Source organism: Tauraco erythrolophus, chromosome 19, assembly GCF_009769465.1.
Source record: "Tauraco erythrolophus isolate bTauEry1 chromosome 19, bTauEry1.pri, whole genome shotgun sequence".
Lineage (NCBI taxonomy): Eukaryota > Metazoa > Chordata > Aves > Musophagiformes > Musophagidae > Tauraco > Tauraco erythrolophus.
In genome coordinates this window covers 3,596,122-3,622,359 of record NC_141483.1, presented here as the reverse complement: position 1 = coordinate 3,622,359, position 26,238 = coordinate 3,596,122, and the positions used below count along the sequence as shown (strand labels likewise).

Below are 26,238 nucleotides of genomic sequence, written 5' to 3'. Positions count from 1 at the left end.
TCAGCATCCCTGGAACCCCCTGGCCCCCTCCCCCCCCTCCAGCATCCCCCTCTTGCAGAGGTCCTGCTGTCCTCTGCCACCTGCCCGCTGCCTGGCCTTGGTCTTGTCCCTTAGCACAGGCTTCTGCTGCTGCCCCGCGGCTTCTGCAGGACCTGGGGGCATCTCCAGTAGGGCCTGGGGCTGGTCAGGACCACAAAAGGCACTGGGGTTGGGCTGGGTTTGTTTCGGGTTGGGTAAGTGGTCAGTTTGGTAAAGGAAACCTCTTGTTTTGCAACAAAGGTGGCAAATATTTCCCTCGGAAATTGGCCAAACCCAAACACTTTCACTTTCCTGGGAAAAATGTCTTGTTTCCCTCTGCATTGGACCCTTTGACAAACCTGACCTGAATTTCGAGCTCTTTCTGGATCCTCCCCTCAAGAGATGAGCATACAGAGTATTTTTTAACATAGGCATGATATCCTAAACATTTTCACCTTTTCCCATTACTTCACCTCCTGGCGCTGGATGGTCACACCCAGGGTCACCCCACCATGCAGCAATCCTTTGCAAACCCCGCATCCTAAATTGCTCCAGTTCGGTTCCACCTCCCTCCTTCCAGCAAGTGGTCCCACCCCATCCCCTCCCCCTGGTCCATCACAAACCTTCCTGTTTTCCTGCCTCTTTTGGTGGAAAAAGACAGGTAACTATTTCTTTCTCCTATAGATAAAGGAGGGAGGTGGCAGTGACACCCCCCCACCCCCCCCATTGGGGGGATGGATGGGAAGATAAGTGATGGGGAAAGCCATTGTTGTAGGTCGACATCCCAAAGAGACCTGTCCTCCTTGCAATAATTTCTCCAGATGTTCTCCAGATGTTCTCCGCCCCTGAAACCCGGCTGCTCCCCGGACAGCTGGGAGCAAGCACTGAACAGAAAAAAAAAAAAATCATCATTTTGAATGCTCCAGGCAGCTCCCATCATAAGAGGCTTTTCCCTGGCGCCCAGGAAAACCCCTGGGAACCACCCAGACCTTCTGCCCGGCCCAGGTTGGAACCCCTGGCGAGCTGGGTGAATAACGAGTGGGCAGGAGAGGCGGCTAATTTCCGAGAGCTCGGAGGGGGAGCCCGCGAGCGGTTGCAATTAAGCCCTGAGCATTAAAAAACACGGTAATAAGGGGCTACGTCGAGGGAGGCAGAGCGGTAATTTAATGATGGCCAGCTCAAATATGGAACGTCTGAATGTTCTCTCGGAGAGATTTATACGTGCACGGGCCCTCCTCGCTCATTTATTTCCTTAACTAGCTCCTGATTGGAATCTCTGCCCGCTCTGCCTGGAGGAAGCCGGGCGCAAGGAGGGATGCTCGGCTGGGGGCTTCCTCAGGCACCCGTTTGGGTGGGAAACATCCCTGCGTGCGCTGAACATCCTGCTGAGTCCTGAAATCCCGCCGCAAAGGCCGGGCAGGGCTTTCACCGCATGGGGAAACTGAGGCAAGTGGATGGTGGTTGGTTTGCCCTCTGTTGGTGTCTGGTGCCAAAAAGATTGGGCTGGTGAGGCACTGGCGCAGGTTGCCCAGAGAAGCTGTGGCTGCCCCATCCCTGGAAGTGTTCAAGGCCAGGTTGGATGAGGCTTTGAGCAACCTGATCTAGTGGAAGGTGTCCCTGCCCATGGCAGGGGGTTTGGAACTGGATGGTCTTGAAGGTCCTTTCCAACCCAAATTATGATTCTATGATGCAGGGGTTTGGTCCAGTAGGGTCCCAGCGGGGAGGGGGTCCGTCGGGAGGTGTCCTTAGATGTGGCCTTGCTGGTGAGACCTGGCTGCCCAGGGTGGGATCAATTAAAAAAAAAAGCCGGATTTGGCCAAGGGGTAGGAAAATGGGAAAGTTTGTGAAGGACCAGAGTGAGGCAGAGGATTGGGACCCACTTGCTGAAGGACCAAACTGGGGCAGTTTTGCCTCTCCGGAAACAGAGCGAAAGGACTAGGGGTTTGCAAGGGATTGCAGCAAGGTGTTGTGATCCTGGGGAGGGAGGTGAAGTCACGGGAAAAGGTGAAAATCCATAAAAGGTGAAAATCCATGGGACAGCAAACCCTCCTCATCCTCCCTGTGGCAGGGATGGTGGGAACGATGGCCCCCCAAAATGCTGGAATGGGAATATTTTGCAGGGAAGAAAAGAGTTGGTGCCAAAATCCTCCCTCTCCTTGCTAGTTCACCCTTTGGGAGGGTGGTGGCATGGGGACCCCTTCCCTCCCAGTCCCCACCACCCCCCCGGCTGCTCCCCCTCCGGAGCATCCCTCGGGCGGGTGGCTGGGAACAGCTGTCGGAGAGCTGAGATCTAATGGCTGCCTGGAGAGCAGTTAGTGGATAATTAATATTTGCAGCACAGAGCTGTGATTGCTCTACATCTTCCTCCTGACAGCGGCACGGGGAGGGAACCCGCTCCAGCCGGGCTGCGAGCGATCCCAAACCACGGCTTGGTGCCCAGAAGTGAGCGGGGAGCTCCACTGGTCCCATCGCCCAAAATACTCGGACATCCTTTGCCCTGCGTGGGAGAGAGACCGTAAGAAGTCCTGTCTTTGCAGAAGGGCAAGAAATGGGAGTAGAAAAGCGCCTCTGAGCTCCCTTGCCAAAAAAATATTGGCCAGTTCTCTTCCCTGTGCGGATGAGGACGCCCTGTGCACCCAAAAGCCTTGGGGCAGGGGGTGAACAGGAGAAACGGGGATCCCTCTGTCCCCGAACCCACTGCCCAGGCCTCTGCCTGATGTGCTGAAGGCGGCTGAGCAGCTGGTGGGGGAGATGGAAAAACCCCTTGGAGCAGCTCCTGGTTGTTGTGAAGTGGGAGGCTGGTGTGTGGTGGGCAAGCCCTGTGCCCAGGGAGGGGGCAGGACTGGTTGTGTTTTGGGGAGAGTACCCCAGGAACAGCAAAGCCCCCTTTCCAGCTCAGCCGTGGCGATGGGAGACCGAGGTCAACAAAATCCCGAAGTGATGAGGGAGCAGGACCCTGGTTGGAGCAGGGGATGAGCAGCTGGGATGCTCCGAAGCAACGGGGCACCTTCGGGAAGGAATATCCCCCCTCCCCGAGCGCTCGGCCATGGCCAACTGAGCTCTGCGCCTCTGGGCAGACCCAGCCAGGCTTTGACCTTGGGCTGAGCTCACGGCTGAGCTCAGAGCAGTGCCACTTGCCAGCTGGCTGCCAAACCTCCTCCCGGGCTCCCAGGAGTGGGGACGCACTGGGCACGGTCCGGCCAAGCTGTGGCTCTGGGCAGCCCATCCCAAACCCCGCTGAGGAGCAGCATCCTCATGGCAAAGCCCTCGACCCTGACAAAATTAGAAAGAGAGGTAAAATAAGAAATAAAAACCTCCAGGCAGCAGGCAGGGACTGTTATCCTTCTTTATTAGCATTGTTTTCCTAGGGTTTGGGTTGTTGGGTTTTTTTTTTTGGCGAGGAGCAAACCCAGCCGTCTCTGGCTGCGAGCGGGTTTGCTGCAGCTCAGGGCACACGGTTAATTCCCTGAACTGTTTAATTGAACAGCCTCGGAGCGTGCAGGCAGCGCCGCTCGCACTTGGCTCTTCCCAGAGCGGCCTCGGGACCGGCCAATAAAGGAAAAAGGCAAATACTGCGCTTGGAGAGGCTCAAATCCCGCTCGATTCCCACTCCTTCTCCCGGCAGTGACTCCCGGGGCTATAAAATCCCACCGAGGGTGGTGAAGCAAGACAAAGCGTGCCGGGGGTGAGCCGGAGCGAGCCCCTCCACTCGTGGTGGATGCTTGGTGGGTGCTTCCCCTCGGCCGGGCCCTTTGCCGGCTGTTTTCAGGGGCTGGGAGTGTAAAGGCAGCCGGTACAGTGTGCTCCATCCCCATCCCATGCCCATGTCCCTACCGAAATCATGGAATCACAGAATATCCCAAGTTGGACGGGACCTAGAAAGATCAGGTGGCAGTGAGTCTGTTCTCAGCATCACCATCAGCGGCTTTACACAGGTGCCTCTGTGCCTCAGTTTCCCCATCGGCACCATAGTGTCGCTTCTCGGCCACCCTGTGAGATGGATACAACTATTAATATTCAGCTGGGATAGGGATGGACACCAAGGAAAACCCATCACAGCGGTGTCCCCAGGATTTGGGTCACCTTTTCCAAGGAGTGGGCACAGTGGTAATTAACGGTGGCTAATTGCAGACTCATGGGCTCTCTGCAGCATCAGTGGAGGGAACCGAACCCACCGAGGCAGAGGGTGGAACGTGCTGAGGAAGAGGAGCTGATGAGCCCAGCGATGGGACCTGTGTCCTCTCCTCTGCCACCGCCTGCCCCACGGCCTTGGCCATGGCCCTTCATCCAGCCGCTCCCGCTTTCCAGTGCGGACCCTTTGGTTCTGGGGTGGGCCAGGCTGGGGGTTACAGGCACCGCTCCCCCCAACACTGCCAGGCTGTGGGTCAATCCGAAAAATTACCATCCCCAAAAAGCCCCATTTTGTAACTGCCTCTTGGACCCCTGTGTCAGGATAAGGAAATTAAACCGTCGGCATTTACCACCCGCCCCCATCACCACCTGGGGAAAAAGGGACTCTTCTCAAAACGATTATTTCCCAGCAAAATCCCCAAAGTCTAGAAAATTCCTGCCAATGTTGTCTATTGATTAAAAAAAAAAAAAGAAAAAAGGAGCAGGAATTTGGTCGCCAAGATAAATCCCTGGATTTAGTGTAAGCACCGAAAGGCCCCCTCGGAGCCGGCACAGCCGGGCGGGGGCTGTCCCCAGGGACTCCGGGGGCTGTCCCACGCAGCAACATCAGAGGATGCTCCAACATCTGATTTCTCGGCTGGGGGGGCCGAGCAGAGGGAGGCGGCTCCCCCTGTGCCCCCTCCGCACGCCGCTTTTGGGGCTGGGGCTGGCAGAGCTGCCACTGAGTTGGGCAGGTCTCAGCATCGCCCAGAAGATGCCAAACCCTGGACCGTTTGGTTGGAAAATGAATTAAAAACAAAGTGCAGGAGGATGAACCCGGAGGGGCTGGGAGAAGAGACCCCAGCAGCTCCTGAATGAAGCAAAGCTCCCCCCCGACCACTGAGGATTGGGGGTTGTGTCCCCTCGTTGGCAGTGGGTGGCTCAGGGCGCAAGAGCTGCGTTGGGCTCTGACTTCTGGAAAAACTCAGGAGGATGTGGGAAGCATTTCAAAATCCAGCCCTGGGAGAGGGAAAGGGAGAGACACCCCCCCCCCATCTTAATGTTAACACCCTATGGAGGTGTTGGCCACTGGGATGCAACAGGAACACAGGATGCTTCAGGATAATGGGATGATTCAGGATAACGGGATGCTTCAGGATAACAGGATGCTTCAAGACAACACCTGACCCGCTCTCGCCTCTGGAGACTCATCCCCAGTCTTTCCTTTCGGCTCACCTAGGAGGCAGGATAGGAGCAGGAGGCTCCAGGTGCCCCCCACCCCAGCCTCCAGCCCGCACACCCAGAGCCCCCCCATTCCCCGTGCCTTTCCCCAGCCCGCACCGGGGCCGAACCAATGGAAAACCGAGGCTGCCTGTGCCATCGCTCCCTGGATTAACAAATCCTATAAATAGTGGGGCGGCTGCGAGCGGCACCACCCCCACCACCCCCCCCCCCCGCCCGCCTCCGGTATTATCCTTCCAATTTCTGCCGCAAAACCCCGGAGTGCCTGGGCTGGCACACGCGGGAGTTCACATCTCAAGAACAGAGCCTTATCTCGGCGCTGTGTGCAGGACAAGGCTGTTTCACTCCTCCCTCCATAACCCTCTTAGACTTAATCCCGTCTTTAATGCCGCTTGGAAGGGGGCTTTGAGCGGCCGCGCAGCCCGACTGGCTCTGACCTCTCCGGCTGCTCTCTCATGGCCATTCGGAGAACTCCGACTTCCAAAGAGATAACAGAAGCCCGGTAAATCCTCGCTGGAAGCTAAAGCGATTGTCACACTTAGGGGAAGTTTACTCGGAAAGCAAACTTCCAGCAGCTTCCGAAGGGGCAGCGGGGGGGGGTGTCTCCGTGGTGCCGGGTGGATGCGGCGAGCGGCTTTAGGTGCTGACGGTCCCTGGTTTGGTTTTGTTAATGAGGATGTGGGATGAAGTGGCCTTTGTCCGCCTTGGGTGGGATGCAGGATGGGTGCTCCTGGCTCGCCGAGCCATCCGTGATCCTCTCCCCCTCCAGCAACGCAGCACCCCGCAGCTCCCCTCTACCCTGTCCCCAAAATAACACATCCGTGGGCTCCAAAACACCCCGCTGCCACCCATCCCACTCACTGCACCCTGTCCTTGGCTGCTCTCCAACCGCTCCGTGATGCCCATCCTGGGCGACCCCCCTCCCACACAGCCCCGCGAGGTCCCCGGCAGCCCCGGGAATCGACACCTTTCTGTTCCGCTTCGAATTAATCAAACCCACAGCCCCTATATTAATACTGTGGTGGGAATTAAAATCATGCAACGCATTAAAGATGTAATTTAAAATTAATAACTCATAATTATTTATCATGGCGTATCAGCGGGGCTATGAATTTTCTCTCCTCGCCCAGCGTTCATTTCCTTCCCTTCCCTCCTTCTTGTGCCTCTAATAGCTGCCGGACCAGTATGAGGGATTTTTTTTTTTTTGGAGATGCTGAGCTTAAGATATAACGTGCTTAATTTTTTATTTATTTTATTCCCCCCCTCCTGCCTTAGTATTTCTCGGGGCGGATGGGAGGAGAAAGGCTTCGCTGTGCGGAAGAGAAGGTGGGTGCTGAGCCTGGGGGTGCTGCTGAACGCCTGCATGAGGGTGCAGGTTTTGCCACGTGCTGATGGCTTCGGAAGAGCCAGCGGTCCCTCCCTTCGCACCCAGCCAAGCTGGTGGCGGAAAGCGTGGGAAAGGCCTTGGGAATTCCAGCTCCATCCTGCTTGGGACAAGCGTGGGACCAGAGGGAGTTTCCCCACCAGTGCTTCCGAGGGGAGAACCATCACTATGCAGTGGGAGACGGATGCATCCCTGTTGGCCGTGCTCCACCGCGGTCTTGTTCCGCCAGCAGCTGAGCGGGGAACTCGGCCATTTTATAGGGAAAATGCAGAGGAAAGCGGCGGGGAAACCGAGGGGGGAGGAAGGGAACGAAGCCCGGTGTCCCTCCCAGCACCACGCGGGTCCTGCACTCCCTGCCTCCATCAGAGCCGTGCCCCCGTGGGAATCAAAGCCCCAAGAGCAGCTGGGGAAAGCTCGCAGGAGGGGGAAAAAGGAAAAAAAAAGAAAAAGACGAGAGCAGCTCTGTCTCTTTAAAAATAAATAAATAGATAAAGACTAAAAAAAAAAAAAGCAATAAGTATATGCAAATGTGTTGAGCTGAACATCGCTGTCTGCGAAACAGATGAGGGAGAAAGTGCTTGAAGCTAGAGAGGAACGAGGCAGCCAGCGCTGACCTCGGGGTTAATAATTTTTACTTCTCCATCTCATTCCCTCTATAAAAAAAAAAAAAATACAAGGCGGGAGGGAGGGGAGAGGTGGCGCGGGAGGGAAGGAGCTGTGCTGGCGAGGGGGGCCAGCGGTGCCCAGAGCCGGTCCCACCCGTGGCAGCACCCATGGGTGGGAGCCGGAGGAGCTGGGGTGGGAAAAGGGACCGATGCGGTGCGGGGCTGAGCCCTGGTGCTGAGCGTGTGGTTGGCAGGAGGCATCTCCCGAGGAGGCGTGAAAAGCGTCGGAGATCTGGGCTCCAGCTCTCATCCGTCGGGAACGAAACATCCCATGGAATACCCCAAATATCTGCGACTTCGGCAAAGCTGCTGCGTCCTGCAGGGCCAGGGTGGGCTCCGCGAGGGCCACGGCGGACGGGAAACGCCGCAGCATCACCCAACGCGACGCTCCAACAGGCTGGAGAAACCTCTGTGGGGAAACGTTGCTTTTCCCTCAAATCAACTGTTCTTGATGGAAAAACCCATCCGGCGCCAAACATCCACCGGCTTCGGCATCCCACGGCGCCCGCCGGACTCTCCCGTGCCGCACCCAAAGGTGGATGCACCAAGGAGGATAAAGCCCCGATGTATTTACCTGTGCAAAGAGTTCTCAGTCCCCCTGGTATTCCCAAAAAAGAGGGTTTTGTTGTTTCCTGGAGCAGCCTTCCCTTTCGCTGCGGTGCCCGGCGTGGTGCTGCCACGTTTGCTGACCTGCAACCAGCTGAGCGCCTGAACCAAAGCAATGCTTCTGGTTTCTTTCCAACCTGGGCTGTTTTTTAGCTACAAAACCCCTAAAATTCCTCTCTGGGTGTGGGTGGATTCCCCACATCATTATTTCTAACCTTGGCGAGGTCCAGCAATCATCCTGTCTCCGGGAGCATGGAAGCACGCATCCATTTTTCTTGTTTTTCCCTATCACATACCCTGCTCCCCAAATATGGAATTAAAGGAAAGGCCCTTTTATAACCCAAACAACCCCAAAACCTCACCTGCACATCCTCCCAAAGCTTCAGCCGCTGGGATGGTAACTCCAGGAGTTCTCCTCACTGCGCTCCCCACCCGCTGCGTCCCCGTTAATCCCCCTGGGACAGGATAACGGGAGCGACACGAGGCCCTGCGGCGTGCCAGTGCCCATGGCAGCCTTCGCCCACCTCCATCCCTGCAGAGCTGGTGCTGCCTGGGGACCATTCCAGGCCTCGAGGGGCCGCAGGGAGGAAACCCACTTCTGCTCAGCCCTTCCTCCTGCCCGTCCTGGGAGCGAAGGCCCAGGAGGTGCCTTTTGCTGAGGGGGCATCTCGGTGGAAGTATGAAGCCCAGCCCCTCCTGAGCTGGGCTGCTTCACGGCCAACACCAGCACAAGGGCGAGAAAGATGCTGCTTGGCTCTCACCTGGCTGTCCCCCACCTCTGCAGCCCCCTCGCCAGCCTTGTTACCCCCAGCCCTCCTCGCCTGTCTGCCCAGAGCAGCATCGTTCCTGCAACCCAGCAGCCTGTGCAAGCCTGTGTCCCACCCTGCGTCCCACCCTGTGTCCTACCCTGCATTCCTTCCTACATCCCATCCTGCATCCTTCCCCACATCCCTCCCCTTCCAAACCTGCATCCCACCCTGCACCCCTCCCTGCATCCCACCCTGCATCCCTTCCTGCATCCTTTTCTGCAACCCACCCTGCATCACAACCTGCATCCTTCCCCACATCTCTCCCCTTGCAAACTTGCATCTTTCCCTCCATCCCTCCTGTGCAAACCTGCATCCCTTCCTGCATCCCATCCTGCATCCCACCCTGTATCCCATCCTGCATCCCTCCCTGCATCCCTCCCTGCATCTCACCCTGTATCCCATCCTTCATCCCTCCCTGCATCCCTCCCGTGCAAGCCTGCACCCCTTTTTGCATCCTTCCCCACATCCCACCCCTTGCAAACCTGCCCCCCTCGCTGCCCCCCTCCCACACAAACCTGAGCATCCCCTCCCCAGGCTACCCCCTCAATTCGCATCCTCCCAAATCTCAGCCCCATCCAGACCGGCACCATCCCAGCCCACCGCCCGCCCCCCCACCCCACCATCCCCATCCTGCTCGGCCGAGCCCGTGACCCTGCGACCATCACCGAGGCGTCACGCCAGCGGTGCTCGGGGCCACGCCGAGGAAGCGCCTCCTCCACCCCCGCGCTCGGGCGCTAAATGGAAGCGGCAGATCGATCCCGAGTGTGCCAAACTGACACGGAGGCTCATTAGGGGTTAGTTTTCATCCTCCTGCTCCCTGGCAGCCTTCACATTATCCCATAAAATTTATTTACTATTTCATGAATACATAAGCAGCAGGCAAACGCCGGCTTTTTATATATTTACACTGTATATATTTCACGGGAGAGTTATGTATGTCTCTGAGGCAGAGTGGAGGGAGCGAGAGGGGAGCAGGAGCAGAAGGAGAAAGCAGCTGCGAGGGAAGGAGGCAGGAAAGCCGCGGGGGAGGATGGGGATGGAGCACGAGCAGCTTGGACCATCCCTGCGCCCGGCTCCTGTATCCGCCTGGAAGCCCCCGTGCCGCTGGGGAGCCCCGGGATTTGGGGATGGCTGCAGGGGTTGGGGTGCAGGGTCCGGGCTGGGGGGGTGCGGATGGACCGCGGGGGTTTGGGGAGCGTGGTGAGGATGGTGCGCTGCAGGTCGTGGCGCTGGGGCACCTTTGGGGACCCCCCCCCAGCCCCAAAACCCCATTTACCCCCAGCAACGGAGCGCGACTTTACACTCGTACCTGCTGCGCAACAGGGCTGGAGCATCACCCCGCAGTCATTCCCAAACCAGCCCCGAGGCCGCAGTGAAGGGCTCAGGGTGAGGATCCAGCTGCCCATGGGCCTGGCGGGTGGCTGCTCCCCTGGGCACCATCCTCCAGCCCGCTGGCACCGGGGATGGGCACAGCTCCTGCCCCGTGGCTCGAGCAGCGGCGAGGATTGATGGGCTGGAGTCTGCTTCAACAGCTGGCTCCCGTCTCCCGCCCTCTCCTAAACACACTCCGTATTCAGGAATCACTTAATTTCGAGTGTATTAAAGTCTCGTGGCTGCAAAGTCGATCGCAGTTTGCGTTTTGGGGCGAGGGGGAGAAGGGAGAAATGGCAAAGGAGGGACTGAATTCATAAAGCTTTGGCTTGACAACGCTATATATTTCTTCCAAATCCAGCTGCGATGTTTCTATTAAGGCCACGAATTCCAAGAGGATTGATTTCCACCTCAGTCGTTGGGCCCTCGATCGCTCCGCGTTCAGATCCGTCGCCCTCCTGGCATGGGCTGGGGTGGGTTGGCTGGGCAGCGCTTGGCTCTCGGGATGCTCGGGCTGCCAGCGCCGTGGAAAAGCAGTTCAGGGAGGGGGAAATGGAAGAAAAGACCTTATTTTTAATTTTTTTTTTTTTTTTTTTTTCCCTGAAGTTGGTCAGCTTAACTTATAGGAACAAACTTGGAGGAGCCTGGCTGCACGGATCACTATTCCTAAGCCAGCTGTGACGCACGGGGATGGATTTATACGGTGCAGGGAAAGCCCAGGGCCACAGCAGGGGGTGTGTCGGTGCCCGTCGCACCCCAAGGTGCACACCCCATCTTGCCCCCCCTGAAGCACACTCTGTCACCCCTATAGCCCAGCCACGAGCCGTGTTTCAGGGCCGCTCAGCCCTCCCAGGACCAGCATGGATCTTGCCCCATCGCAGGCAGGACCAGGAGCCTCCAGCATCCCGCAGGAAGCAGAGGAGCAACTTGGCCACCTCCATCCCAGTGGGATGGGATAGGGTGGATTCAGAGGCAAAGTGAGGGAAGCCCCAAGAGCATGAAGGAATAAGTGGGATCTGCACAAATCCCTTCCTGTCGGCACAAAATTCCATTTGATTCCCCCTTCTGCGTGAGCAGAAGAGCCGGGTTCTCCATCCACACCTGTGCCCAGCCATCAGGGACAGCTCCACTTATCCTACAGCTTTATTTGGTGAAGCCATCAAAGGATCTTCTCCCTCCACCCACCTGCTTCTCCCACCCAAATGTACAGCATCACCCCGTTTTAAAACCTCTCTGCATTCACTGAATTCAGCAGAAGTTGGGTCAGAAGGAGACAAGCCCCATCCCTTGGGAACCCAGCTCAGGAAGAGAGAAGATCCCCGTTTCCAGAGCGAACGTAAGGGGGGGGGGGGGAAGAAAAGAAAATAAAAAAGAACAAAAAAAGCCCGGTGGTGTTCATCTTAACTGCTCAGCCACTTGTAGCCTGATGCCATTAGAGAAAATAAATAGACAAGAGCCACTCGAACGGCGCGTGCGAAGAGGAGCCAGGGAACGGAGACAAACGGAGCGCTGGAGACGGGAGGAGGCACCTGGGCTTGGGAGGGAAGCTGAAGAGCCGGAGTGACACCGCTGCCCCAGCCCTGAGCCCCCCGCTCCCCCCAAAGTTGGTGGCAGCCACCATCAAACCCCCTTTGAAAGGGCTGCGTGGTTCCAAGCCCCTCGCCCAGCCACCCCTGCGGCCACGTCACCCGTGTCACATCCGGGTGCTGCTGGCAGGGAGGGAGGCAGAGCTCGGGGCCGGAGCATCCCTGAGCTATTTCCGCTGGGCGCTGGATGCCCCCAGCTGGGTGACAGCCCAGGGGTCTGGCACCGCTGGGACCGTCGCTGCCAACTAAGAGCATGGACGTTTATACACCGTGATGGACGTGGCCATCGAGGGGGGGCAGTTGTGGCTCCTGCCTCCCGCTCCTTTTGCTGCCAAAGGGTGTAAATTTGGCAAAACAGCTTCACTAACCTTTGGTTGGTTGTTATCCTGGGGCTTCCCAGAGCCCCTGTGCTGGGTACACTGGTCACGGCACGACCTCAGCCCCCCCCACGCACAGGGAGAAGCAAAGGGGTCTTCCCTACCTGGGGAAGCAGAGACCAGCAGCTGAGTGTGGTTACCCAAACACACCGTGCCACAGATGGGGTTTTTTGGAGGTCTCCTGCTCCCTTGGCACAGCTGGGCACCCAGAGCCACCCCCCTCGCCCCGTGCCACCCCTCCAAGTCCCCACTGCCCATGGCAGAGGGGCAGCAGGATCAGTGCCTGGCACATCGCTGGGCTCCAAGTTCTCTTCCGGCAGATCCTGCTTCCCAAAATCGATGTTTGGTCCCACCACCTCGTGCCTCTACCAGGTGTGGGGCCACATGCACCCTGAGCCCCCCAACACCCCCCAGTCTCACACCGCAGGACCCGACAGCTCCACCATCATCTCCTGGTTTCCTCACGGAGAAATGAAGATGTTTCTTCTCTCCAACTTCAAGACTGTTGCAGAATTTTTTTTTGTTGTTGTTTTTTTTTTTTGCAAGACAACCCCTTTCCACCTCCTCTCTGCCCACCGCATCCCTGGGTCAATCGCTCCAGTATCATGTGATGCTCCTCAAGCACCCACTAGCCCCAAACCCAGACTCCCACCTGAAATAGTCACAAGCAACAGGGAGACAGGGCAAAAGGCACAAAGCTGGGTCAGCAAAGAGCTTGGCCAGGGGAGATTTACAGCAGAAAAGGGGAAAATGGGAAGAAATTGCATGGAGGATGCAGCGCCAGAGGGTCTGAGTGAGCAGCACAAGGGGAGGGTGGGGAAAACCACATCTGAACCGAGAGGCACCGGCCGGCCGAGGCTGCTGCTGGCACGGGGTGATGGAAGAGGACTGGTTCCATCTGCTCCCCGTGTCACCCCGTTCCTCCTCCCCGGGCTCCTGACAGGCTGCAGAGCTATTGATGCCATTTGCCTCTGCCCCGAAGGCTTTTTGGTGATGGAAGACGCCTCCATTAATACAAGGGAAAGCAGGAAATGTCTGGAGAGGAAAAAAAAAAAAAAAAAAAGAAGAAAAATAATCAGGAGAGTTGGGGAGATGGATGCGACAGCCGCTGACGCTTTGCTGCTGGGCGCACAGAAAGGGTTAATCACCGGTTAGCTTCGGGAAATGGGCATCGGAGGAAAGAGAGACACCAGGAGCAGAAGTGCTTCGGGAAACCAGCCCCATGCCTGTCTCACCAGTCCGGCAGCCGGTGAGAGCGGCGATGCCGTGAAGCCCCTTCGCTGGGTCCCCGACCATCCCGGTGTCCAGCGTCACCTCCCTCCCCGCCATCCGTCATCTCCGCACCGCCGCTCCGTGAGGAGCCGAACTAAGGGGGAAGATGGCTGTTCCCCCTCTCGGAGACATCGCGGGCAAGAAGGAGCAGGGTCCTGGCGGGAGGTCACAGGTTTTGGCGCTCTGCGAGCCCCAGTGCAGGTGTGATGCCAGGAACACCGCAGCGTGGCACGGTCACACCAGCATAATGGCATCACCCTTCAGCCAGCGGCCACAGTTCCAAGGATGGGGTTTTCCCAAGGCCAGACCCCCTACCCCAGCAGCTCCCCCTTCCCAAAATCCAGAGGTTTGTGCTACAGCCAAGGCACAGACCTCGCCGTTCCCTGTGCCAATACTTTCCTGATGGGAAAGCCCCCGTCCGCAGCCAGCCTAGACTTGGTGGATGCTCCAAACATCCCCGATTCTCCCCAACCCCCAGTGCCCATGTTACAGGCAAGGAACAAGGGGAAGCAGCTGGTGCCATAGGGCAGAGGGAGGTGACAAGGGCCACCTCACCATGTCCTCATCCCCATCCCCAGGTGGCCTTTCCCATGGGGGGATGCACCAGACCTGGGTGGGTGTAATCCTGCTGGAACACTCATATTTGCCAGAAAAATCATTCATCTTTAACCAGACACAGCAATGTATTTGGTTTTGTGTCCATTGGGCATCTCTCTGTACCACCTCGGGCCACCCCAGCTCAGGCCGCTGCTCCTCACTGCTGTGCCAGGGACCAGCACCCCCGGGCGGATGTGGGGCTGGTGCAGGTGACACCCCAGGGAAGGGTCCCCAGGGACCCCGTGCTGCAGGAACAGGGTGGGCCCTGAAAACAAGGGGCTGTCAGAGAAGGAAAAAAAAAAAGAAATTTGTCAAGTGACTTGAAGCTCAGTGGTGGATCCATTGGAGAGGACGTTTAATTCATTTCTGATCTGAACCAAAACCCGTTACGTTTTCCTCCTGGTGGCATCTAAAAGTAACCATTTCTGCACGGGGGGAGCTCCCAGGCAGAGCCGGTGGCTTGCATGGCCAGCACTGGGGACCAGAAGGCACTTCTTCCTTGGACAGTTTCTTCATGACTTCCCACAGGTAGGTCGCTGCATTTTGGGCAATAGCTCACTTGGGGAAACCACAACTGAGAGCTCTATCTAGCCACCAAAGCCACTTTTGACACATTTCCCATGCCACCCCTCAGGGACACGGGTTGAGGTCCTCCCCATCAGCACATGGATCTGTTCTGCTCCAGGATGTCCTACAGCAGAGGGGCTGGAAACTCTGGAGGAGGGTCCTGGGCTCCACCAGCACATGGGAGAGTTGGTGAAGAGGGACGCACCTTGCCCCACTGAGGGGTCTCATGTGCTGCAGGGAGGGTGGGAAGGGTCTCTGTCTCTCCAGGGAGTCCCAGGCTCTGAGCCGTCACATCCTCACCATCCAGCAGGCTGAGGGATGGGGAGAGCCCTGGGAACACAGGTTTGTGATGTGTCACCACAGCCAGAGATGGAACCTCCAAGGGAAACGGGGCAGGAGGTAGTCTAGAAACCTCACATTGTAGAACTTCCATGAAGGAGGCTGAACGCTGCAGGAGAAGCCATCTAAAGCAGCCTGGAGATGTTCTCGCATGGCACGAGACCACATGGCTGTTGGTGACTCCCTCCTGTCTTGCCCCTTTTCTCCCAGTCAGCAGGTTCCACAGCCCCCTGCGCAGGATGGAGAGCAGGAGATGTGCATGAGAACAGGGAGATGCCACGGCTTGTGCCCCTTGGCTCCAGCAAACCACCCCGTGGTTCCGTCACAGAAGGCACAAGGACTTCCAGGCCATTAACCAGGTCCCACTCAAGCTGCCTCTCATCAACCCTCAGTCATTGCCCAGCCGAGCCCTTGGATTTGGAGGGAAGGCAGACGAGGTGGGGCAGGGGGGTGTTTCCAAACACTGTCGATGGGAATCTCAAGATTTAAGGGGTTAGGCTGCTTCCCCAGGAGGGCTGATGGATGGAGGAGGGAGCAGCTCTCTGGCAGCTGGCTCAGCAGGAGCAGGGCAGACCTGCCCAGGACACGGTGGCATTAAGGACCTCAGGGTACAGAATGTTTAGGACTGCCGTGCCAGCATGCCAGCTGAGCACGAACAGCTCAGGACACAGGGGAGAGGCAGCAGGGCAAGCAGTATCAGTGACAAAAGGGACTTCTCCCAAAAGCGGGAAGGTGGCCTGGGGACCGTGGCTGTAGGAGAGCGTCCAGAGGGCCCTTGCGATGGAGCCTGCAGCAGCTGGAGCCGTCCCTGCCCTTCCCCGAGCTGCAAGGCTGCCGAGAAGGGCCATGTCATCCCCTCTCCCGGGTTCCTCGTGCCCAGTCCTGCTCCTGGGGAGGGAGCACCCAGGCTGCTGAAACCAGTACTGGGCAGCACCCAGCCGACCGCAGCAGGGGAATGGGGACACAAGAACTTCTGAGTCTATGGAGCACCAGGATAGTTCCCACCAGGAGAGGCAGGGCCTGACCATCCTTTTTTTTTCCCCTGTGATGGACCCAAACCCTTGGACTGAGGGCTCAGACCAGAGGCAGGTTGTCCCACCTGTCTCCATGCTCCTGTTGGGGGTGCAGGCACCAATTCTGCAAAGCAAGGCTCACCATCCCCGTTTGGCAGCCAGTCCCTATTCAAACCCCCCCCTCCCGACTCCCCCAGGACCCCCAAAGCCTCCCCAGGGCTGGACATCAGCAAAGCCCCTTCCAGAGCCCTCCACATCCCACTCGGGCGATGCAAGAGGACAGGTGGGCACGTGGTGCCAGTCAGAGCTACCCTATGGCCAACCCAATCAATCCAGTGCTAACTGGAAAAGCAACACATCCGTCCAGCCGCCCCTTTGGCATGCTCGGACCAGCCGGCCAAAGCCCACACGGCCCCGGCCAGCTAAGGGCAGGCACTGGGCTCCTCGGCACCAGGACATCGGCTTTCCTGCTGAACCACCTCCACCACCAGCTTCGGAGACCTGCTTGTTCCTGTCGTTTGGGGAACAGCCCGAACGAGAGCTCTGCTGCTCGTTTAAGGAATGCCTCAACACCACCCTGACTATAACATTTACCCAGAATCCAACAACTCAGTGTAATGCCACAGATTTTGTTGGAGATAACGCAGGTGTTCATCAGCGATTCTATAATCACGGTGAGGTCCACCAAAGGCACCCAGAGGCATCAAGGAGCATCTTTCACCCACCAAGCCGAGCCCTGCGCATTCCTCACCCAAGAAACCTTTAGATCCAAGACCTGGTTCCCTCAGCAATGTTTCTCTTCCTCCTCAGAGAGTCCATCTGAGATGAAAGACCATCAGAAGATGGAAAGCCTACACCGAAACCCAGGGCTCGTTTGCAAGACCCAGAGCTCCTCTCGACTGAAATCTTCACCCAAACCACTGGGCAACTGTAGTTCAATTCACAGGGTGATCGCAACTAAGGGACAAAACTTGGAGTCAGAATATTCATGATGAAGCCACACACTTAAGGCAGTCAGGAAAGGTTTGTTGAATACATTCAAATAATTAATACGTAGGAGAACATTGCAATTCCCTCTTTGCTGGTCCACAAACAGAGAGAAGCTAAATTCATTAGATTAATATTTGTTGAGACTTATTAGTTTAGCTCTAATTTCATGATCAGATGGCATTTTCAGGAAGTTGAAAAGCAAGCTCTAAAGATTCATTGAACCTCAACCTCGGCATTGAAGAGCAAGCAACTCAAAAATTTTCCGAGAAGAAAGTCTGCGCCCAGTTGCTTTTAACACCGTTCTCCCACCGACTGGAAAATCAGCCACTTTTCTTCCTCACCCAATCGCAGGCCGGGGCTCAGCCTCGTTAATATTAAAGGAAATAAACAGCTCCTCCAGCTGACTTGACAGTGGGATGCTCAGTGGAGGGAGCCAACACTGGACCCCTTCCCGAGGTCAGCTGGCAAAGCACCTCAGCCAGGCTCGGGGTGATGTAGCACCCATGCTCAGCTGACGGAGCTCATTTCCCAGCCCTTCAGCCTACAATGCTTGAACCAGCAACTGTCATTCAAGAAGTTTCCACCCAACACAACCGAGCCATCTCCTGTGGTAGACAGAGTGCAAGGCAGCACCAGAGCCTTCTCCAGGGAGTCAGCCTTCCCAAGGCAGGATTGCCTCCTGATTTTGATGGCGGCCATCTCTGCACACCACTCGTAACACCTCAGAAGATGGTCCAGATGCTTTTAAGTCATCTTCTAACTGAACTGGATGAGCAAGACCGGGCTGATCTGAGCGGAGTCCTCACCGGCCAAGAACCAGAGTGAACCACCACCCCTCTGCACCAGAGACAGCGGCAAAGCAAAGACCCTGCACCCAAGTTGAGACCTTCCTACGTTTCCTTACCACAACCTGGCGACCTCATTCAATAAATCCATTAACTGCAGTTTTGGCTCAACAGGAACATAAACCACAGCAGTCGACCCCACCTCAATCTCAGCTGCTCTGTGCATGAGATCTTCCAAGCCCCTGGACCCATGTGAAACATTTCATCACAAGGCAGACTTTGTACAGCGAAGAGGACCTCAAGGAGCTGGAAAGAGCAAGAAACGCCCAGTGTACAGTTATCCAGCAAGATTTCTGCCCCAAACTGGGCTGGATGCTGGAGACACTCCTTGGGTCATGGTCTGCAGGTGGTGGGGAGAACCTGGGCCTATCTCTCCTGGGAAGGGCACTCCACTTGGAGGTAACGACACGCTTCATTCCCTGCTCCTTAAGGAAACTTTTAGGAAGGCCGAACGGATTCTCAGGTGTTACTATCTTAATCAGAGCTCACATTTGCCACCGCTGAAAAAGCCAAGGGCCAGGTTCTCAGCTGGTGGAAACCATGGGAGGATCTCAGTGGCTTCACACCAGCTGGGGGCAAAAAAAACCCCAAAACTCAGGTGCTGCTTTCACTGGGATGCAGCATCTTCCTCCCCCGCTGTGTCTGCTTTGGCCTCAAGCTGCTTCTTCACCCGGCCAGAAAGGTCAGCATCCCCCTGGCTCCGGGGAGGGCAGGAGCAGTCATGTCCCCCCTCCCCGGGTGACCCCTCGCCCCGGTCCCCGCGCTGCCCGGGGCCGACACGCGCCCAGGCAGCTGCTGGGTGGCTGACCCCCGCGGGTCCCCGCGCTGACAAAAGGCCTATCTTCTCTCCGCCTAAATGATTTAAATTCTAATCAAACATCATTTATAGCACATCTCGGAGCTGTCTCCCGGGAGCTGGTCCCACGTGAGCCGTTGCCAGGGCAACCGGGGGGTCTCATTTCAGAAATGTCAGATTGCATTATTGTCTTCACACTTCTCTGATAACCCGGTGTCTCTCCCTCTCCCACCGTCCCCCTCCCCTGCTCCACACCAGCCATCCTCCCCCCCAACATCTTCCCGGAGGAAATCGCCGGCTCCGTTTCATTCCTTGCCCTCCCAACGCAAGGGTCCCCGTTGGATTCCGCTGCCTGGGCCGCTGGGGTCTTACCTTCGATGGCGAGGAAGGGGAGGGCTTGGATTGTGCTGACTGGGGTGGAGAGGGACATGATGCCATCAGCCACCCCCTCGCTGCATCCCCTGCCTTGGCACGGTGGTACGCACTGGGGTGCCATGGGGCTGCTTGCTGTCTTCCAAAAAAAAAAAGGGGAAGCTTTGGTATCCGCCCAGGTGAGCCCCACTCTCCTGCAGCCTTCAGAGGGGACCTTCCCTCCAGAGGGCACCTCCCAGCACATCTAAAGCAGGTTGTGCTGCAGGAAGACACCACAGCTTCTCCTGCCAGGGCTTCCCAGCCCGCCCCACGGCAGCGGGGAGCACTGGGGCCCATGGACACCTCCTGGAGCACGGCTGCTCCTCTCCTCCAGGGTGTTCCCCTTGGAGAGGCTCACCTTGCTGGTGGCAGCTCAAATCCATCGCCTTGTGCTGTGAGAGCTGCCCGTGAGTTTGATGGAGGCAAACAAGCAGCACATGGAGGAAAAGCACCTTTGCACAGAGAAACCTCTGGGCTAAGGCACCTTCCAGCTTCCCCCCCAGTTCAGCTGGCCCACGAGCAGGGCTCATGAGCCAGCTCCACACCCACACTCTGTGATGAGCCTGGTCAAGTTCTCCCAACCAACCCTACTTCCAGCAAAGCTATGGAGCCCAGGTCAGCTCTCTTGCTTCACTACTGCCTTGTAAAAGGACACACAAGAGCTACTTGATAACTATCTACAAACTCCCCAACCAAGGCAGAACTCCCTGCCCCAGCACAGAACCACGTGGGAGGGGGCTGAAGCAGTTGGACATCATGAAATCACCAAGACAATTTTCACTAAGGCCACAATCAGGTAAAATAACCCCCAGCAGACAAGGAGAAGAGTCACCAGAAAAAGAGAATGGACACCTCACACAGCATGAGCTAGATCGTAGCCACCACCCACACACAAAGCCCTCAGCCCCCTCTCTCCCCAACTCAGCACCTTCTCCTTGACATGGTGGTCACTCCACTTGCTCTTGTTGCTGCCATCACAGCCAGGACACGCTGCTTCCCTCTAGAGCACCAAAAACCCCAACTCAGCCCCAGGAGCCTCATCTCATCCCCTCCCCTCCAGAGAAGCCTATATAACCTTCAGGTGCCCCTCATCCCCACATCTTCTGAAGGCATCACCAACTCATTCCAACCAGCTATGCTCCTTTGGCCCTCCTCCAAGCTGCATCTCCCAGTAAGGTCCACCTCCACCTCCCACCATAGGTCTTTGCCTCCAGCTCCCAAAAGCCAGGCTGGAGCACTGACACCATGGTTGGCTGAAGAACCTTCAGCAAGGTCTTGCACAGCTCTTGAGCTGTCAAAACCCGGCTGAGCTGGGTCCAGCACCGCTGTGGTTGTCACACGCCGGCAAGGATTGCCCGCCAAGCTGCTGGGAGTAACATCCTGAGGGAAAACAGTCCTGTTTCCACAGCCCTGGGAAAGGTTTGGCTGGCAGCCAGTCATGGTCCAACGATCCTGGGGCAAAATCAGGCTGTTTTTATCATTATTCTTCCGCAACTTTGGGGCGCTGGGGGATCAGCTCTGCCCAGCAGGCTGGATTCCTACAGGAGCCGATGTGATGGCACGTGCTGCGCCTGCTCGGCTCTCACACTGTCCCAATTCCCCTATTTTTAACCCCATTTCCCTGCATCTCGCCAGAAGGTGATGGGGAGCAGCCCCAAAGAGCCGGGCTGGTGGCGGTGCCGTCCCTGCGGTCCCTGGGTATCGGTGAGAGCCCACATGTGCCATCCTGCATCCATCCATCCATCCATCCATCCATCCATCCATCCATCCATCCATCCATCCATCTGCTGGGCACCCCGGCTGCCTGATAAACCCCTAATGAACCTCCCAACGCTGCCTCTTCCCAAAGAATAAACCAGCCCTGGCCCAGGCGGTTAATATTTAACTGAATAAGGGCCATAAATATGGAAAATGGGACTTTTAATTAAATAAGCAGCTTTTAAAAGGGCCCTTGGGCCGAAGAGGCTTTTGTTTAAATATGATTGATTTGACATGTCCTTTCCCTCCCGCTTTCTCTCGCTCTCTCCCTCCGCCGCTCGGCGCAGGGATGGGAAGCAGCCCGGTGCACGGTGGTCCCGCCACCGGACCCGCCGCCCTGCCTGCTTCCTGAAAACCTGCCTGTAGCCTTGAGGATGCAGGTTTGGGGGTGCAGGAGCACCCGGATGGGCACCCGGGCAGGGATCACCCTGCAGCTTGTTACAGCCTGTTGGATTTTTAGGACCTAAATTGGAGCAGAGGGTTTCCCCTGGGTGCTGAGCCACCCTTACCCACCCCAGCTGGTGACACCCTGCCCTGCACCTCTCCCGGGGCAGGATCTGGCCTCTCCCATCCACACAACTCTGTGGTTTTCCCCACGCAGGGCACAGTGGGTCCCTTATGGAGGGGAAACTGAGGCAGGGAGCACGGAATTGACCTGCCGGGTTGGCAGCACAGCCAGGGCAAGGGACCGGATTCACCCCCCCAGATTTCAGCACGCACACACAGAGACTTTGGCTACAAACGTGCAGTAAAAACAGATCTTAATAGCTTTGCTTTTCTTTGACATTTGGGTTTTACTCGCTGTAGCAAGCGGCACTAATTACTTCTTAGTTACCCAGGCGTCGCAGTGTGACCAGAGCAGGGGGTTTATGGAGTGCCACGGGCTGCCAGTGGGCACCGGGACGTTTCCAGGCCTGGGAAGACCCTTGGGAGGTGTCAGGGTGCAGGTGGCCCTGCCCGGCCCCGCAGCGTCACCCCATGCAGCAGGCGGTGACCCACCGTGTCCCCCCTGATTGCCGGGAGCATCTCCAGGCCGTCAGACTTGGCTCTGTAAGAGACAGGAGTTGGGGGAAGTTAATGGGAGGCTGAAGGTCAGAACTGATTGGGAAAAGATGGGAAGAATGGGAAAAGGACCAAGTGGGATCATCACTTATCCCTGTTGTTTATCGCAGGATAAACCAGAGCTGCACCCACACCTGCAAGAGAGGACGCAGTGTCCGTCCCCAACTCGGCCGGGGCATATTGAAGCTGGAAAAGGCACGGAGAGCAAAAAGGATGTCCCCAAAACTAAACGGCCCTAAGGTGAGCGATGATCATCAGCTCTCGGCTGGTTTGCTCTGTGTATTTTCCACCTGTGGTTCTCCCCCGTCAATGCCGCAGGCTTCAGGCTCCCTCCACTCGGTGCAGCCGTGGCAGGTTTCAGCCAAGAGAGCACACAGTTAATTATCTCCACCAACAACTCGGGGGAAGCAAAGCATTCCTTGGACGTGGACCTGTTGCTTTGACGGGATTTCATGAGTGAAGATGTGGAGATGGGGGAAAAAAAAAAGGGAGCACTAATTTGGAGAAGGGCAGGTTAGGCTTCACCTCGCTTCTAGGTATCCTCAGGCATGAAAATGTCCGTTCCCAAGGTGCCCAGAAGGATGGTGTCCTCAGTCCGGGGTCAGACTGTGCTGCTGGTGGAACCTTCTCCCCCAGAACTGGCAGTGAAAACCCCTCAGGCTGGGTGGATCTGGTGATATCACCAACCCTTGAGGCAACCACAGCTTCTCCCTGGGTCTAAGCATCCCCAGTGGTGACACAACTCATGGACGGTGCCGGCTCCACAGTCTGCTCAATGCTGGGGTCACCAGGGGTCTTTGGGAGCAGGCAGGACCAGCGTCCATCAGTGGTGGCACAGGGAGAGCTGCTGGTGCTGTGGGTCCCTTCCAGGCACCCTGCTGTGACACTGGGTCTTCTGTGACAACGAAACCCACTCAGTGGAAACAGACAGGCTTGTGGTCTTGGCTTGCTTGGAGATAAATTGAACTCTGCGTCTTAACCTCATACTTTCAGCAGGTCACACTTCCCCAGGACATCTAGTCAGGGTTCTCGGTCTCCGATGTCATCCCCTGGCCGATGTCCCTCCTGGAGGACAGCCTTCTCCTGAGCTGCCTTTCATCTACTCTGACATACTCCAGTTCTTCACTCACATTGCCCAACACCTTGTATTGTCCCTCTAAAGCCTGCAAGGCACTGCCTGGGTTAGCTGGGACGAGCACGGGCGCTGCATCCCTCCCACGGCACCGGCGCGGAACAGCTCCTCTCCTCCAAAGCACCCTCAGGCACCTCCGGCTTTGGGTGTCCTCTCCAAGATACTGCAGAGAGTCCTCATTCTTCTCCCTCTGACATCTGGGCACGTCTCAGCCCTGGTGCGCAGTTTGGAACAGTGAAACATCAGTGAATCCCGGTCCCCTTGATCCCTGGTGCCTAAAATCACCTTCTCCAGCCTTTCCCCTCTGGGTGCCGGTGCTGGGGGAACAAGGGACATTCCTGGAAGAGGCAGCTTGGGAGACGGAGCTGGGGGACAAACCCCTTCCTGGGCAGGGCTTTCCTGGCTCTGCCCCTCTCCTGCCAGAGCCAGCCGAGGATTTTAAGGTTTTCTGTTTAACATTTAACAACCTGTTTGAAAAGCAGAGCCCAGGCCTTTCCCAGCTGGCTTCCACTTAGAGGAGACAAGAGAAATCTATGGCCCATGTTTGGGTTGGAAAGGGGTGTCCTGGATGTCCCCGAGCCACCAAGTCCATCACACACAGCTCTCTGCTGCAGCTGCCGGCGTGAAACTCGGCACTTGGTCCTCAGCAGCACGAGGGCATCGCTCCTCCGAGTCCCACTGACCCCCGTGGGTGCTGTGGGTGCTGATGCTGAGAGGTTCCAGGAAATCACACCCCAAACCGCAGCTGAAACCAGACCAAGTGAAGTGCTCAGCCCCGAGAGAATCAGCAGTATTTTTGTGGATTCAGGCTCAAATTTAAGCTCAGGTGAGAAAAACAAATCCGGACCCACAACCCAGAGAGATGCATCACCCCAGGAGGCCCGATGCCAGAAGCAGATCTGAGCACGGGGCTGCTCCTGGGGCTGGGAGGCAGAAGGCTGAGCTCGCCGTGGCAGCGCAGAGATAGAGATTTTTTATTTTTATTTTCAAAAGGTATGCGGTTCTCAAAAAAAAAAAAAAAAAAAAAAGGCCCCAAAAAAAAAAAAAAAGGCCCTGTGTTTGCAGCCAACACGTGTAATCTGTTGCAGCCCTTGTCAGACAAAACAGTTTTGCCGTAAGACAGCGATTCCCAGAGGGGAAAGGGGCGAAGTGAAAATACTTTATCAGCTGCGTACATATGTAAAGCGGTACCCTGGTTGAAAAGCAAAGCCTCTTTCCCTTTGAAAGCCGGGAAGGGAGAGACGGGAGGCGACTGCCTGGGAGCGGGGACGGAACTGACACAGGCACAAAGCCCGACGTGGCAAACCCCAGGCCTCCCTCCCGAAACACGCTTATCTCCCATCAGACCAAAATAACTCCCTGGCTGCGGCGAGGGCGTATCAAACAAATCCAAAGGAACCCGAGATGTGACTCAGTTTGGAAAACTCTTAAAAGAGCCGCGTGGTTTTTTAATGTACAGAAACGATCAGGGAATGCAGATGTTAGAGGCAGGTTCTGCCGGAGTCCCCGGGCTCAGCAGGGGGGTGGTCCCCTCCCCACGTCCCTGTGCCACCAGGCTGGGCAGTTTCTGAGCCGAGGGGGATCACATCCCTGCCTGGATTTAAGCAGCGATCCTCGGGCAGGAGCCGCTGGCAGATGAGGGCTCTTCCTCCCACTCTAAATTGAAAGTCTGTTTAAAAGACTGGGAATACTGAGACCTGGATGCACGGCATACATCAGCCCTCGGCTTCCCGGGACGCGTGGACTCCGTTGGCAACAAGTGTGCTGGCTGCTGAGTCCCCAGCGGAGGCTTCTCCCTCCATCCATCACCGAGAGACCTGAGCAGAGGGAAAAAAAAATAAATTAATGCCACGTAGCAGCTCCCTGTCACCACCAGCGAGACAGAGGGGGGAGTGGAGCTGCGGCCAGGCTAGGGGTGACACAACGTGGCTGGCTCCATCCTGGGCACAGCTGGCTGCTCCAGTAGGATGGAGAGCCCAGGGAGGGGATGAGACACTGGGACACTTCCCGCAAATCCGGATGCACAGAGGCAGGAGGGAGGTAAGAAATGGGATGGGGGGAGGCAGGGGAGAAAAGAAAGAGGAGAAGAAAGGGAAGGAGAAGAGGAGGCGGGGGGAGAGGGCAGCAGCACGCGTGCGTGCCCATCTGGGCGATGCATCACATTGAAATCGTCCCGCATTAAAAATTCACCAGCCAGTGAATTTTCAAGGGATTTGTAGTAATTAGATGACAAAATGCTGGCAAATCTCAGGCTTGCCAAAGATGTTACTCAGGGGTCAAAGACTCGACACTTTTGGCTGGGTAATTTGTAAGTGTCAATCACACTCAGCCATCAGAGAGAAAGGAGCGATCCAACGGCTGAATCCTAACGAAGTCCAAGGCTCCCGCCTGCCCTCGCCCCTGCCGCTGGGCCCGCGGGGCTCCGGGAGCAGTGGCTGAAACACGGAGTGGGTGGGGTGGGTTTTTAACAAAATTTAACTTCCTAGTTTTCATTTTCCAGCCCCAATTTCTGCCCGGCGGTGATGTGCCTGTCCTGTTTATCCTGCCAGGGTGGGGTAGGATGGTGAGCCGGGACCCCCCGGGATGAGCCCTCCGCAGCCTGGCATCACTTCTTCTGACATGTGCTTGAAATCGCTCCTGGGATGGTCTGTCCTTCTGTTTCTTGGAGCTTTCTGAGCCCAGGCTGGCACACTGGGCTGGGTTTGGCCAAAACCAAAATGAAGCCAGCTCCTGCCTGCAATCTGCCTGCTCCTGCCTCCCGTCCGGTGTCACGGAGCCCTTGGAGCCATCAGCCCCCCAAATTGGTGGTCTTTGCCTGCCTTGGCTCTCTCGAAACAACCTGGGTGAATTTGGACACTGGTGGGATGCTCCCGGCCCCGGGCAGTGGCGGTGGCAGCCAAGGGGGGTCTGTGCCAGTGGAGTGGCTGGAGGGGGGTCCCGCAGCTCGTGCCATACACCCACCCGGAGCCTGCGGGAAGAAATCAAAAGGTTTTCTACTTCGTGGGTTTAGAATTCAGACCACAAAATACAAAATTAAAGCTTTACCCAAAGCGCCACGAGAGATCTCGGTCGTGGGCATAGGTCAAGGGTCCAGCGCGGGGCTCGGGCAGGGCTCGGCTTTGCCAAGGCTCGGCGGGAGGGATGAGGGTGAGGTTAAGCCTGGGCTTTGCTGCCGAGCTTCTCGGGACAGGGTGGTCCCGGCAAAGGCAGGATATGGCTCCACGGGGATGGCTGCCCAGAGACTTTGCGTACGGCTGGGACAGAGATCTCTCGTGGAGCTTCGGGTGA

The 26,238-nt window shown here is 56.9% G+C and overlaps 1 protein-coding gene across 1 annotated transcript in view; it reads right to left on the bottom strand.

Moving 5' to 3' along the window:
• Positions 1-24,490: 24,490 nt before the first annotated feature.
• Positions 24,491-26,238, bottom strand: part of RBM19 (RNA binding motif protein 19) — a 72,494-nt gene continuing 70,746 nt past the window's right edge. The window contains exon 25 of the mRNA XM_086623360.1: positions 24,491-24,767. The gene's annotated coding sequence lies outside the window, so the exon portion shown is untranslated. The remainder of the gene's footprint in view (positions 24,768-26,238) is intronic.